This window comes from Triticum aestivum, chromosome 3A (genome assembly GCF_018294505.1).
Source record: "Triticum aestivum cultivar Chinese Spring chromosome 3A, IWGSC CS RefSeq v2.1, whole genome shotgun sequence".
Lineage (NCBI taxonomy): Eukaryota > Viridiplantae > Streptophyta > Magnoliopsida > Poales > Poaceae > Triticum > Triticum aestivum.
The window spans coordinates 573,625,857-573,641,538 of NC_057800.1; positions in this window are offsets into that span (position 1 = coordinate 573,625,857).

The window sequence follows — 15,682 nt, forward strand, 5'->3', positions numbered from 1 at the left end:
GCTGTGCCATTATGTAATCAGTAGCAAACTAAATTAAGCCAAGCAACGTAATTGAACAATTTTGCAATAAGTGGCTAACTAAAATTCCGAGAAGCAGGTAACTGAACTTACGCTAGTTCTTTGTACAGGCACACTGCAACTTCTTTTTCGCTTACAAGGTTGTACGAAGGAGTCCATGGCATCAATTGCTTGGATACGCAGTCCCAATACTTCTTTCTTCCCACACTGCATGGGTAAGTCGAATGGTTAATCTGGTAAGATGGTGCGTCCTTGATATGTTATATGAGGACGTGTAGTCAGACTAGTTGTAGCCAAACACATCACACTGGCTTTTACTGTATATTTCATGCGATTACTTTTGGCATATCGAGATCTAAGCAATCTACAATAGGATGAAAAGACTGGCATCCTTCACATTATTGGCGAACTCAGTTCATAGAAACAAGCAATTCAACCATTCTGTGGGTAAATCAAAAGCGCCACTGGAATATTTTTCACTATCCAATCATACACGCAAAAAGGGGCGACGCCACCATAGGGGCTGGTATGGGCGGCCGCCTCAGGTGGCTGGAAAGTGTGCACCTAGTTTGAGTCGTCCAGGTTGGCCCATGCTAGTTTTGTTCGTCCCAACGCACGAGCAGGCAATGTAAAAAATGAAGAAAAATGTTTCAATTTGGATGGGCCAATAACATAAGTGCAAGGCAGGCCCTATAGCAGGCTCGCGGCCCAAACGAGCGCCTCCCATATCGATCGACAGCAGGAAAAATCCCAATTCATTCGCTCCAGCCTCCAGTCTGGTTCGCTCCTAACCTAGCCGCCGCTGGACAGACCGACACAACACTTCCTCGCGCCCTCATTGGAGGGCGGTCGCCGGGCTTCAAGCGAACGGAAGGACAAGAAGATGAAGATCCAACCCTGGGTGTAGCCTGCGTGGGAGGCAGCGGCGGCAGCACGGGCATGGCATCGAGCTTGCGCAAACGGACAGTCGCAGCTTGCAAGAGTAGCATGCGCAACGAGCAGGTACATCACATCCCTGATTATATCTAATTCAACTCTTCAATTTCTGGCCAATAGTTAAACCTGACGGTGTTGTAAAACTGCTTGTATGTAGGGAATCTATGAGAAAATGAAACCAATTTCTACTTATTTTATAACTCCCCCAATCAATACTGAACTGACTGAATCTGATGTATCTAATCAAGTTTCCGGTGCAAACATACAAGCTCATGTTGTTCTTGAGCCTGAAGTGTCTAATGAACAGACTGCTAATGAAGGATTTGATGCAAACATTTTACATGCTCCTGGTGATGAACATATAGTGTCTAATGAGGGATCTAATGCAAGCATTTTGCAAGCTCATTGAAGGATTTAGTGTCTAATGATGATCTACTATGTTGAGAGAGACAGAGATTTGCAGGCATTGATGACAAGCAAATTATAGTGCATTTTCATAGCTTGAGGAAACGTCGAGGCCATCTACCAGAAAGTCCCCGTATCATGACAACATAGCATAAATACTTTTCTAATCTGTTGTTTGAAACTATTGGCATACTTGTGCAGGATAGATATATTGATATGCAGTTTGCGCACTGGTTATACGTGCAATTACACTTCGATATTTTCAGCCAGAGAACGAATAATTCAAGCAGGTACAGACCATGTTTGTAGTCCTTGTACACCATGTTGCATTTTGTGTTTTTTGGTGCTTGCATCATTTAGTGTTTATAATCTGAACTACTTTGGATCATTAGCTGGTTTTCAAAGTGCATGTAGCTTCACATTTCTCAAGTTATGTTGATTTCCGGAGTGCAAGTGCCTTCGTATTTTTTAAGTTAAATGTTCGCCCCTGGTAACTTGAATTCGTGGATCAGCCACTGCACACAAATCATACACGAATGCCAGTACGAATTAAATGAAATGCAGGGACTTACGCTAGCTCGTTGTACAGGCTCACTGCAGCTCTGCTTGCGCTTGGGATGTTCCATGTACAAGTCCATGTTACCACTTGCTTGGATGTGCAGGCCTTGTGCTCCTTGCATCCCCCTCTGCATTTTTGACACGGCGAATGGTTGATCAAATAAGAGGAATCGACCTTGATGTTGTACCGGAGGACAGATACTTACAAGGTTATACGGGTGTGCAGGATGTGTACCAGATCCCGTAGCGCCGTCATGCTTCGCTAAAATATGGATTTGCTTGTTTCAGATGATATCTCCAGAAGAAATAAGAGTTAAGGTCAGAGTTGCATAGGCGTGTAAGCTAAGAGAGCAGTGAAAGGATATCCAAACATCGTCGGAACAGTGCACAAGGGAGTGATGTGTGGATACCTAGTTCGGGCCGGCGTTTGGGCATGCTCGCCTAGCTAGAGTGCGGGTCACTTCAGAGCCGTTGAGGGTGATGCGCTGGCGTTGGCTGGCCGCGCACGGATGCAGATCTTGAGTGGCAGCGGAGCGCTACGATGCGGTGGACGAGACCGTTGGTGAAGCCCCAACGGCCTCGGGGGCGGAGGTGCGACGATGTGCTCGGTGAAGTAGCCCCGGTGAGCTGGGAGACGGCGTCGGTGAAGCGCACCTGATGCGGTGGAACTCGGTGTCTGTGAGGCACGTCGGTTGCGGCGGCCGACGTTGTCGGTGGACCACCCGGTGCGGTGGACGAGGGCGTAGATGAGGTAGCTCCGGTGCGGTGGTGAAGCGCGACCGTCGTCTTCGTCGTCGTCGTCCGGCACAGAGGTGGGGAACGGTGGGGAAAGAGACGAGACGAGGGGCGATTCGAGGGTTGGCGGCGAATTAGGGATTTGAGCAATCTGGGCGCGGAAGGGGACGGTGGAGAAGAGAGATTTTGCAGGGCTGGAATTGGGGCCGCCAGATATTTCAATCCGAAACATGGAAGCGCGAACTTATATTGTCGTCGTCCTTTTTGGGGGGGAGGGGGTGGGTGGCTGGGTGCTACGCGTCCGTCCGACACACGCGACCACCCCGACAGGACTATGCTTCGGTGCCTTAAGGCACCTGCCTTTGTGTCCATGACATATGGGCCCAACAGGTGGCTGGCCCACATGTCAGTGACCCAAAGGCAGTTGCCTTTAAGGCACCGAAGCAGCGTCCACCCCGACACGACCCTGGTTTGCCTGGTGCGCCTACATTTGAGAATGCAAACGAATCTTCTTTCATTTGCAAACGAATCTGTATGTATTACCATGCCCGTGTTTTCCTTGCAATAATTAGTCATTCGAAACGAGATACTCCATCCGTTCACTTTTGTAAGTCGTTTCAGACAACTTAAAATGAACTGTTTTGCACATTGTCTGAAATGTCTTCAAGGTCTTATAAAAGTGAACAGAGGGAGTACTATAAATTAATTAATGAGGAGTTATTTGAAAAAAATCGAAACGGTACCCACGCTAACGTGGATTAGAGTGTGTGTCACATAATTAGTTATTTGAATTAGAGTGTGTGTCACGTAGTTAGTTATTTGAATTAGAGTGTGTGTCACGTAGCGATCTCCAATTCTAACGTGGATTTCGCATTTCACTGTATCCACGCTACTTTTTTAATACAAATTCATATGTATATGATGAACACCATGGTAGTGAGAAAACTTTTGGATGGATTCAAACATATGACCTACAAAATAGCACAACAAACTGAGTCAATGTCAACTTTTCGAAACTTAGTATGGCACGAATTCGAAATAATTACCCGTATGCCTGGTCCTCGGTTCAAATCTTACAATGTACACCGAATTGAAACATCGATATTAAGTCTCGTACTATGTACATTCAAATGTTGTTTTTAGCCCCCCCCCCCCCCCCGCACAAACCCTACATACTTCCTGTATCGGTCAATCTTCCTCTCCTAACCACCTTAGGAAGCTATCGGTTTCCAACACACGTTCATTCTTTCTCTCCATGTTTCGATCTCTTAGTCTCTCAACTACACAACCCCTTTTTCCACTCTGTTACCAAATGTATTTACCTCACACACCCGCCATTGCACCCCATGCCGAGCTCTCTCTCTCTCCCCCCTCTCCCTCTCACCCTCTCGCGCTAAATACATGCATTGCCTATCTAGCCCCCCAACCTCTCGTGCATGCGCACGCACGCACGTTGTATATCTAGGTCACTCCCTCGAGACTGTCTCACTCTTTCTTCCACACGGCGGGCCACACTCGCTCAATCTCGCTCTCTTTATCTGAGTCTCGTTTAACCTCGTTTTCTTTCACACACAAATGATATATCTCCCTGTTCGGGCCTCGATCGACACACTCTATACTCTCTCACGCAGATTGTCTATCTAGGTCAGTCCATCCAAGCCGCCACCACTCTTTCGACCTCATGGTGGGCCACGCTCACTCAATCTCTCTCTCTCTCTCTCCGTATGTCTCGATTGACCTCGCTCTTTCTCGGACAAAAACGATATATCACCATGTTGAGCCCAATTCGACCTATTCACATTGTATACTCTCTCACGCACATCGTCTATCTAGGTCACTCTCTCCAACCCGTCTCACTCTTTCGATCGCACGGCGACCCTATGTGATCGGTTGACCTTGCTTCCTCTCACGCACAAAATATATCTACACGTCTGTGACTGGATCATCTCTCAAGCTCTATCTTACAGCCCTCACCCTTGCCAAAAAGCTCAATCGGACAATATCTCTCCAGAGCATATATATTTGTTCAATGAATGTCGGACCACACTCACTTTGTCTCTCTATCTATATGTCTCTCGATTGACCTCGCTTTCTCACACCGTATCTTCCACGCGTTGAAGCTACTACCTCTCCATCCCTCGCAAAGCCGGAGCTATTTACATTGCGAGGGGCACTCCAACCTTGGATTAATTTGTGTAGGCATTTATTCCGGTCGGTTTAGATTATATTTTCGTAGCATTCGGCCCACAACTACTCCAATCACCGTAGCGGGTAATTAAGCTACGGGGAGCACCTAATATGAGCACCGGGGAGCCGTTGGATCGAAGATGCAGCGGCACACACGAGGCCTGAATGTTTTATTTGCAAAAAAACCTTTGGAGAGTTTGGAAATTGCGCATAATTACAAAGACTACTCCCAAGCCATTGGATCTCACTTCCAACGGTGTAAAAACTCGTATCACCATAGTATCTAAGCTGCGGGGTGGATGTGATATTCTATGCCGCTGTCATTTTTGTTCTTAAACTTGCAGAAAACGTGTAACTCGTGTCGTTACTTGTCTAACCGCGCAAAGTGTTTGTTCAAGAAAACCATCCTACACTGAAATATCGGAACAACACACGGGGGTCCCACTTGTCATTAATCAAATTTGGACCTAAAACTAACAAATCTGAAAGACGAGATTCAAACTGGCAACCTGGACTACAAAGCGTAAGTCGATAGCCGGAAAAAATGAACGGTTGTTGGCTTTGTCCCATAACTTGATTTTATACAGTACTTGCGTTGAGTAGAGTACAGGGAGTGCCTCGTCAACACGTGCATGACAGTTATCTCACTTACTGGTGGGTCCCAGGTCTACGATCTCAATGTCTCTTCGCTCCATTGTCTAACCTTTGTACGGGCACACACGAAGAGCGGCGCTAGCTTGCCGTGGTGTTATTACAACTAAAAAAAACTTGGAAAATAGAAGAATCGCCTAGAACAAGAGACGTTGTGGCTGGTCGAGATGGAGCTAACCACATCTATCCTCTGTGCCACGTTTGCATGATGAAGCTGTGTGGCTAGTGGGGTGTTTTCAACCAACTGGCTGGGTCCCGAGGTCGAACCATAGGTACTCTAGTACGTCTGATACAGTATATTTTTACACGCACATTTTTCCTCCGTGCCGAGACGTGGCACACCCTACCGCACGGTTTCGGGGTCCTCCCGGGTGGTGCACGCATATATTCTTCCTGACATGGGACGCCCTACCGCGTGTTTTCTGGGTCCTCCTCGGCCGTAGCGCCGAAGCAAGTAAATGAGTCGTCAAATCACGAAACACCACCTTTCCCGCTGAGTACATCAGTGAAGCACGGTGGCTAGCTAGTTGGGCTAGTTCGACCGATTAGCTAGGCCGCCGCCACATTTTTTTTTCTCCCCTTTTTTATCTACTTGCCGGCAGGTAAATTTAAATATCCACCGCGGAGTTGCTCTGGTGTTTGGGTGTGGCAGGATTTTTAATTTTTTGATTGACGGGAGCAGGCGCAGCAGGATCTTTAATTTTTTGATTGACGGGAGCAGGCGCGGCAGCAATTAGTCACGATGACTCCGCCTGTACCCACTGCTCCCTGATGTCAGAAGTCGTCGACTGGTGTTTTACCGTGGTGAAAACCAAAAGATTCCCTACTCCCTCCGCCTTCCCGTAGATTGCATTGCCTTTCAGCCGTTTCGCCCCCTTTGCTTCCTCTCCCCATTGCTTCTACCTGGTGCCATGGCGGCGCAGCAGATCACGGAGTCTGAGGTGAGGCTCCTGACACAGGAGCTCCATGCCAAGGATGCGGAGCTCAGGGCCAAGGACGTGGAGCTCCGTGAGCTCAAGGAGGAGAGGAGTGCCATGCTCCTCCATTATGTGCGGGAGTTCACGGAGCTTCAAAAGCGGCAGGCATCCACCACAAAGATGCTCGAGGCATCGGCGGCGTTGCCGCAGAAAGCGGGAGATATGATAGGCCGTCAGGGGAGCCGGCTGGAGCGCGAGCGGGCCGATCGTGACGAGGTCTAGGATCGCCTCAGCCACTTGGTGAACCAAGTTGCCACGCTTGTGTTGCGGCTGCGCGATGCCTACCGTCGTGCCAGCGTGACGATGCCGGCCATCGGGCTAAACCCTCTGCATGGGCCTGTCCATGTCTCGGTGCAACATGACCGTTGGATCAAACTCAGACGGTGCAGATCAGTCACTGTAGCACAAAGCGTGTGGGTGTGTTTGGTTGCATTCTCATCTCAATATAGTTGTTTCCTCTTCGTGTATTTTTGTCAACCTACTAGTGTGGACTCATGCACCCTTCATGCACTCTACCAAACACCCAAAAGTGGGTCGAGAAGGGAACTTTTGCTCCCATCCCGTGCACCCTTCATACACCCTGCCTAACACTATTCGTGCTTCATGTGGTTCATGTTTCATGGAGTACTGTAGCACCGTACTCTCTGTGCGTTGTGGACCTAGTTCTGTTAACATTGATCTCACCGTCCATTCTCAATCGGACAGTCGAAAAAGCGGTACTATGTTACATATAGGAGTAGTTGACATGTGCACAACATCATTCGTTATCGTCATATCTTACTACACTAGCAACAAGATTGTGTAGTACTGACGTATGAACCACTGCACATGCCTAGTAGTAGGAGCACTGTGTATGTTCAAGTGGCTGCCGTGTTTTGCACTCCTCCATTGTAAGAGTGGAAACGCTTGCTGTAATCATTTCTTCTTCTGAAAAATAGTGGACACGCTCTACCGTGCGGATCCTCCTCAAGCCATGCACTAAATTACTCACTTTCGCCAACGTGTGGGACAGCCAGCATCGGGGTCCACCAGCCATGCACTAAATTATTCCGTAGTAGAGTGACGGTAGACTACCCCGATCGAAGCGCCGCAGTAATGCCCAATGAGCCGTCAAATCAGAAAACCCCCTCCTTTCCAGCAGTAAGTTGGATGGAGGAAGCAACCATCATTTCACTCTTCTCTCTCAGCTTCGTCTCTACCCAACCCTCGCTTCTGCCTCATCTTTTTCCTCATTTCTTCAAGAAAACCCCGACCTGCTTCTGCCATTGTTCTTCTCTCCCAAAGAAGGAAAGGTGACACTAGTAGAAAAAGGGTCAAATGTGAAGCACATTAGTGCCGGTTTGAATTTGAGCCGGCACTAATGTGACCATTAGTGCCAGTTCCAACGGCTAGGCGGGCGGGCATCATTAGTACCGGTTCGTGGGCAACCTTTAGTACCGGTTCATACCACGAACCAGTACTAATGAGGCCAGTGCAGCTGTGGTCAGGCTGGGGCCCCCACGAAGACCTTTAGTACCGGTTCATGGCATGAACCGGTACTAGAGTTTCTTAGTAAGCTGATTTTTAGTCCCACCTCGCCATGAGAGAGGCAGTATGAGCGGTTTATAAGCCGTGAGTGCAGAGACAATGACGAAGAGGCGCAATGCTCACTAGCACGTTGATTAGCTTCAAGCCTTTCGGAATAGCATAGATTGCACTGAGCTATGTGCAGTGCAGTCTACACTATTCCGAAAGGCTTGAAGCAAATTAACCAGCATTGCACCTCTTTTTTATTTTTAGTAACTTATTTGAACTCCGAACTTCTTTTGTGTTCAGTATGCAGCATTCAAAGCGACATCATCAATTTCCAACATGTTCTAACATCATTTGTTGTTTCTCGGTCATTTACCTAATTGTTTAGAGAGCTAAATGACCGTGAAATTGAAAATCACTACAAAATGAATTCTGAAAATGTTGAAACTTGGCATGGTATCATCATTTCACCCGCATAGCATGTGCGAAAAAGTAGAGAGGGTCACGGCAAAAACTGGACGCACTTCGTGTACAAACTGGACAAACTCTTTCGGAGTATCAGGGTTTCGGACGAGAACTCATCTGTTACACGGGCACTTCAATGTTTTTTAAACTTATTTGAACTCCGGACTTCTTTTGTGTTCAGTATACAGCATTCAAAGCGACGTCATCAATTTCCAACATGTTCTGACATCATTTGTTGTTTTTCGGTCATTTACCTAATTGTTTAGAGAGCTAAATGACCATCAAATTGAAAATCACTACAAAATGAATTCTGAAAATGTTGAAAATTGGCATGGTATCATCATTTCATCCGCATAGCATGTGCAAAAGAGTAGAGAGGGTCATGGCAAAAGTTGGACGCACTTCGTGTACAAACTGGACAAACTCTTTCAGAGTATCAGGGTTTCGGACGAGAACTCATCTGTTACACGGGCACTTCAATGTGTTTTAAACTTATTTGAACTCTGGACTTCTTTCGTGTTCAGTATGCAGCATTCAAAGCGACGTCATCAATTTCCAACATGTTCTAACATCATTTGTTGTTTTTCGGTCATTTACCTAATTATTTAGAGAGCTAAATGACCGTGAAATTGAAAATCACTACAAAATGAACTCTGAAAATGTTGAAACTTGGCATGGTATCATCATTTCACCCGCATAGCATGTGCGAAAGATTAGAGAGGGTCACGGCAAAAACTGGACGCACTTCGTGTACAAACCGGACAAACTCTTTCGGAGTATCAGGGTTTCGGACGAGAACTCATCTGTTACACGGGCACTTCAATGTTTTTTAAACTTATTTGAACTCCGCACTTCTTTTGTGTTCAGTATGCAGCATTCAAAGCGACGTCATCAATTTCCAACATGTTCTGACATCATTTGTTGTTTTCGGTCATTTACCTAATTGTTTAGAGAGCTAAATGACCGTGATTGAAAATCATTACAAAATGAATTCTCAAAATGTTGAAACTTGCAATGGTATTATCATTTCAGAGTATCAGAGTAGAGAGTGTCACAAAAAAACTACTCAGAAATAAATAGAAAAAAATAAATAAAGCAGAAAAGAAAAAAGTATATAAAAAATTACTCAAAAATAATTAGAAGAAAATAAATAATGCAGAAAAGAAAAAAACTATATAAAAAATTACTCAAAAATAAATAGAAGAAAATAAATAATGTAGAAAAGAAAAACCTATATAAAATTTTTGTTGGGGCGCTGTCCAGTGGGCCTGCCAGACCTAGGGTGTGCAAATGCAGGCCCAGAAGGGCCAGCAGACTCATAGGGCAGCGCGCCCTAGTTAGGCCCAGAAGACAGATATATAGATAAGCTTGAAGGAGCAGCCGCGGCTGGGTTTATAAACTAGTGCGGCTGCCCTTCGCTCGGCGAGGTGGGACTAAACATTGTGCACCACCGGTGGTAGCGCACAACCATTAGTACCGGTTGGTGGCTCCAACCGGTACTAATGATTGGGCCTTCAGTACCGGTTTGTGGCACGAACCGGTACTAAAGGGGCCGTTTCCCGCCCCTTGGCCTGGCGAAAATTGGCCTTTAGTATCGGTTGGTGGCTCCAACCGGTACTAAAGACCCCTCCTATATATATGGTACTTACGAAAAAATCAGTTTCATCGACCACCACTTCTTCTCGATCCAACTTGTTCGCCGCGCCCGTCGCCCATCACGCGCCGCCCTTGCCGCCCCCGCCGCCCGTCGTTGCCGTCACCGCCGTCGCCCCCGCCACCCGTCGTCGCCATCACCGCCGTTGCCCCCGCCACCCATCGTCGCCGACACCGCCGTCGCCCCCGCCGCCGCCTCGCCCGCCGCCCGTCCCCGTCGCATCTCCCGCCGCCGCCCGTACGCCGCCGCCCCCCGCTCGTACACACACACACACATTGTTTTTACTTATTTTCTATTTTCTGTTGTTTAGATTACTGTTAGATAAATTACGTAGATAATAATGTTAGAATGTTAATGTTAGATGAATTATATGGAAAAGATGTTAAATATTAATGTCAATTTTACATGAATTAGAACATGTTGAACTAGTTGAATTAGTATAGCTAGATATTAATTAGGTATATATATGAGATTTGAACTAGTTGAATTAATATAACTAGTTAATTTTTAGTATGAAAATTAATAGATCAAGTTTATTTTTAGTAAGAAAATTTAGGTATATGAGATTTGATGATCTAATCAAAATATTACTATATAGAACTACCTACTTTATTTTAGTAAGAAACTAATAGAACTAGTTTATTTTAAGTAAATGCTTAGTTGAATTAATAGAACTAGTTTATTTAGTTGAATTAATAGACTAGTAAGTGTTTAATGTTTCACCTATATATGAACATATGTTAGATATTAATGTCAAATGTTAGATGAATTAGATATAAATTATATGTTAGATATATATTTAATTTAGTTATATGAGATTTCATTATCTAATTAACATTTTATTATATAGAACTAGCTACCTTATTTTTAGTAAGAAAATTAATAGAACTAGTTTAGTTGAATTAGTTGAATTAATTAATTGAACTAGTTAGTTGAGTTAGTTCAATTAATTAGGTATATTTTTCGTAAGTGCTTAGTTGAATTAGTTCAATTAATTAGTTAAACTAGTTGAATTAACAGAATTAGTTGAATTAATAGAACTAATAAGTGTTTAATGTTTCACCTATGAACATAGGAATGTCGTCTGACGACGAACACGATTTCATTATGTGCGAATACTGTGAAGACCAGCGCGGCCTGTGCGGCAGAAATTTTCTAGTTGATGATAGACGCTTCAGCATCAAGCTGGATGAGAACTTCGAAGTGGATATAGTAAGTCACAACGACAAGTCTTTTTCGTAATTAAGCATGACTTATGCTTCATTTGCTTCAACTTTTAATTTTAATTTTTCACTATTCTACTAGCGTATCCCCTGCCATGCAATAAATTTTTGTCTTGGATAAGATAGGTTTCAGTCCTAACAAAACTATGGAGGTAAAAAGAGTTTACTTGAAGACCAAGCATGGTTATACCTTCAACGTCAAATTATACAATGCAGACACATACACTTATTTTGAATGCAAAACTTGGCAAGCACTATGCAAGGCTTATGCATTTGAGCCTGATATGCTTATCACCTTTGATATTCGTCCGGAAGATGATATTGAAGGTAATAGAGACATTTGGGTCGATGTGCAGACGCCTCCAGATCTACCATTATGTGAGTTTCTCAACCATATTTATGTCTTCGATATGAGATTATTTGAACCAGTTGAAAAATTAATAGATCTCAATTTATATTGACAGCTTACTTCCAATCAAGCAAACATGTCCGGCGCTTGGTAGACGGGACCGTCCACTGTCCCGGGGCTGAACTAAACTACGAGGAGAAAAGTCATTATGTTTCATGGTTTGAGGATCTTGATGTTGTCAAGACAAATTTCTTTCCTGCACTTAGAAATGTTAGTACTCAAAACGTGTGACCAATAGTGTTCGTACTGAACTACGGTCACATATATTTAGGAAAGATGGTAAGATTTCTAATATTTCTCCTCAGTGCATCTTTTGCATACATTCTAGCTAAGTGATCAAGTATATGCCATATCCATATTACCTCGATCACTTAAGTAGGTGATCAAGTATATATAATATGGATATGACATATACTTGATGACTTAGCTAGGATCCACGCATCTAGTCAAACTAATCTGCGGTACATTCACCTAATGATTTAACAACTCATTATAATGTAAAACAATCACTAAATTAAATTGAAAACACAAAATTAAAGTAAAAATAAAAAAATAAAACCAAAACACACCCAAACATTTAGTATCGGTTGGTGTTACCAACCGGTACTAATGTCCTACGCGCCCACGGAGCTGGCTCGTGCCACGTGGTTGCCCTTTAGCACCCGTTCGTGCTGAACCAGTACTACAGGGGGGGCCTTTAGTGCCCACAATTTAGTGCCAGTTACCGAACCGGCACTAAAGGGCCTTACGAACCGGTGCTATTGCCCGGTTCTGCACTAGTGTGAGCGCATCAATGGTGTTGATTCTGGCCAATGCCCGGTCTTGCAACCCCGAGACTAATCCTATAACTCCCTCTGTTTTCTTCTTTTGGGTTTGTGATTATGGTTTCTTTTCTTTTATTTCTATTTGACAGTTTCTTGATGGACGCTGGAGCACCGGCGAAAGTGATGTCTATGAATCCGGCCAAAACCGTCGAGGCTCATGGTACGAAGAAGCGCAAGCACCCCGCCGAGACTACCGAAGACAAGCTCAAAGCCATCGCCCTGTCCAAACCCCCCTCTCCGGGATCCCTCATTAAGCAAGTCCAGGTAATATCTCTTCTTAACGATCTTTTTCTCGATCTTGATCGTGTTTTTTCATCTAACACGCAGTACTAGTACTAGTAGTACAACTTTCTGGGTGATCTTGCATGTGATTTTTGTGTGCCAAATGACGGTTCTAAATTCCTCTTTTGACCAAAACATGCGAGAGGTTGACACTGATTTCTTATAGATTACTTTCAACTAGTACTTTATGAACATCAATGCTACCTTTTAAGAGGGTATATTTGCCTCAGTAACTTGTGTTATGGATATTGCATGTAATCCCTCTGCTCTCATGCCTTTGAAGACATGTTCTAGTGTCTTTGTTCACTCATTTCTGTGTGTATATGTAGTCATATATGGAGTATAATATCGAAAATCATCTTATATTTCTGAACGGAGGTAGTAATAAAAAATGGTTTCTGTTTGAATTAGAACCAGGTCCGCGGTGGAGATGAAGTTCTCAAAGTCATGCCATGTGAACTGGAAGACCTGATGATGAGTTCTACTGCTGAAATATCCAGCTGCTGTGTCCTTGTCGCCATGTGTCCTGAACTAGTGCTTTCCTGTAGTATTGTTGTCAGGCGTGTTCTCGAGGCTGTACTTGACCACAACAATTTCCTGGCTGTGCCTTCAATTACGAAGGGTGTGGTCCTTGTAAAGCTTCCCAACAAATCTGATGCGGCCTGTCTTCATCATCATGTTTATGAGTGGAAAGACCACTATGTTAGGTTATACAAGGTTGACAAGATGGTGATGGTGCATGTAGACATCTCACACGAAGTCCATGACCTAGTCAGTTGTGCGGGGTTCATCCCATAGGTCGGTGGCAAAAAATAGTCTGCAGAGTTTAGTTAGTGCAACTTTGCTTGTCTGTAGTAAGTACTATTGTTCAGTACTTGATTTGTGTTTGTGAACCCTGTATTGTTTATTAGTACTGCCGCTTTTGGTGTGTGGTCAGTCCTGAGAACAGTCTATGTTAATGTCTGTCCACTCAATTCAGTCTGTATATTTTTAAGTAGCCATATCATATTTTTTGTGAGGACAGTCTATCAATTATGGTTACACTCCAATATCTGTATGCATTGCAGGGTTTATCGCACCAACCAGGATTTCCAGCCCCATGGATGTTCGGTCCATACGATTTGTCACGACCTTTGGACTGTCCTGCTTGTGGGAGTAGGCGGGGGCCCTGCATGCCACGTGTAGTTGAACGATCAATCTTCTGTTTAGTACTTCAACATAATGATTTCCTGGTAAGGATTCACTCGTGTCACATCAAGTAAATCTTATTGATTTATTGTCTAAATCTTATTGATTTAATGTCATGTTTTCTTTCTTTTCCTGCAATTTTATGATGCAGGTTTTTCCATGTGACATTCATCACAGAATAAACCGTTTGGTTTGCTCTACGATGGCTATTTTTGCAGGTTTCACTTCTTATGTCGTGTCAGTAACGAAGGCACTGTCCATTACTTATATTACTGGAAAAAATTGGATCAGTCTGTTGTCTGAGTACAAGCTAAATCCCTATGATGAACTGCTGTTTGGTTTAACAAAAACGCAAAAATAAGTCCTTCTTGCGTTTAAAAGAAATGAAGAAAAAGACTGGATCACGGTCACAGATCCTAATCAAGTTAGAAAGCTAATCATAGCAGACCAGACACGATCGCCGCTGTCTCGCACAGATCGAGCACCGACAGTTGCTCTAGCACTGACAGCGGCAACAGCTCAGTCTGATCCAGCGGAGGATTGGGCACCGACCGCGTCAGCGGATCAGTCTGATATACCGGAGGATCGGGCATCGACACCGGCACCTGCTCCGACACCGGCACCAGCTCTACAAGGAGCACCATCTCCAGCAGCAACAGCGGCTTCGGCACCTGCACCAACACTTGCACTTGCATCTGCTCCGGCCCGTGCAGTTGCACCGGCAACAGACTGGGCTGCAGTTCGCACTTCATATACCAAAGTCCTTACCAAAACCAACATGTCCACCTTCTTGGTAAGCATTGGCCGCCCAAGTGCTTCGTTCTTTTTCTTTCCATGTTTCACATTATTCACAGTGTTGATCTAACTGTTTGGGTATGTCTTCTTGTTTGCAAACAGAGAATTCCTAGAGCAACGAGGGAGTCATTCAACAATCCAGGCGACCGCGGCCAAGTTTCTCTTACCATGCGCGGCCTTGGTGTGAATGAACCTGCTCAATATATCGTAAGTACAAAGGATGATCGCATGATGATTGATGCTAAAGGATGGTCAAGGTTCAAATCTAAATCATATCTTGCGGTAGGGGATGATGTCAAAATCGAACTTTCTCGGCAAGGAGAGCTGGTCCAAATCAACTTTGAAATTCTTCAGTAGCAGCACGCAACTACCTAACTGACCTATCCTCCGAGAGATTTTGATGTAATAATCTGGCATGGTGAAACAAGTGTCCTGTGTGTATAAGTAGTACGATAGTATTATTTATCACATGGTATATCATTGATAGAATTGCAACTCTGATTGCTGGTTAGGAACTATCGTTCGATTTCATTCCAACAGCTATCGTGCTTTATTCAATTTTGTGTATTCGCCTTGCGACAGCATCTAAAACGAGCGCCGTACCGATCGATTGCAATATGAAAAGCGTTGAGGTAGAACACATGGGCCCCAAACATGCAGGGTCGGCCTACGGCCCAAAGTCCAGAACCTGGTTTCGAGAAGCACTAGCTCAGTGCAGAAGTGGTGTCCTCCTCTGCTATGGGTTGGGCGAAGATGAATGTTGATGATGCGTTATCTCGCAATGATGAAAGGGGAGCCCTTGCAGTTGTGAGCCGGGATCATACAAGCTTCTTCCTTGGAGCATCGGCACTGGTGTGCGGAAG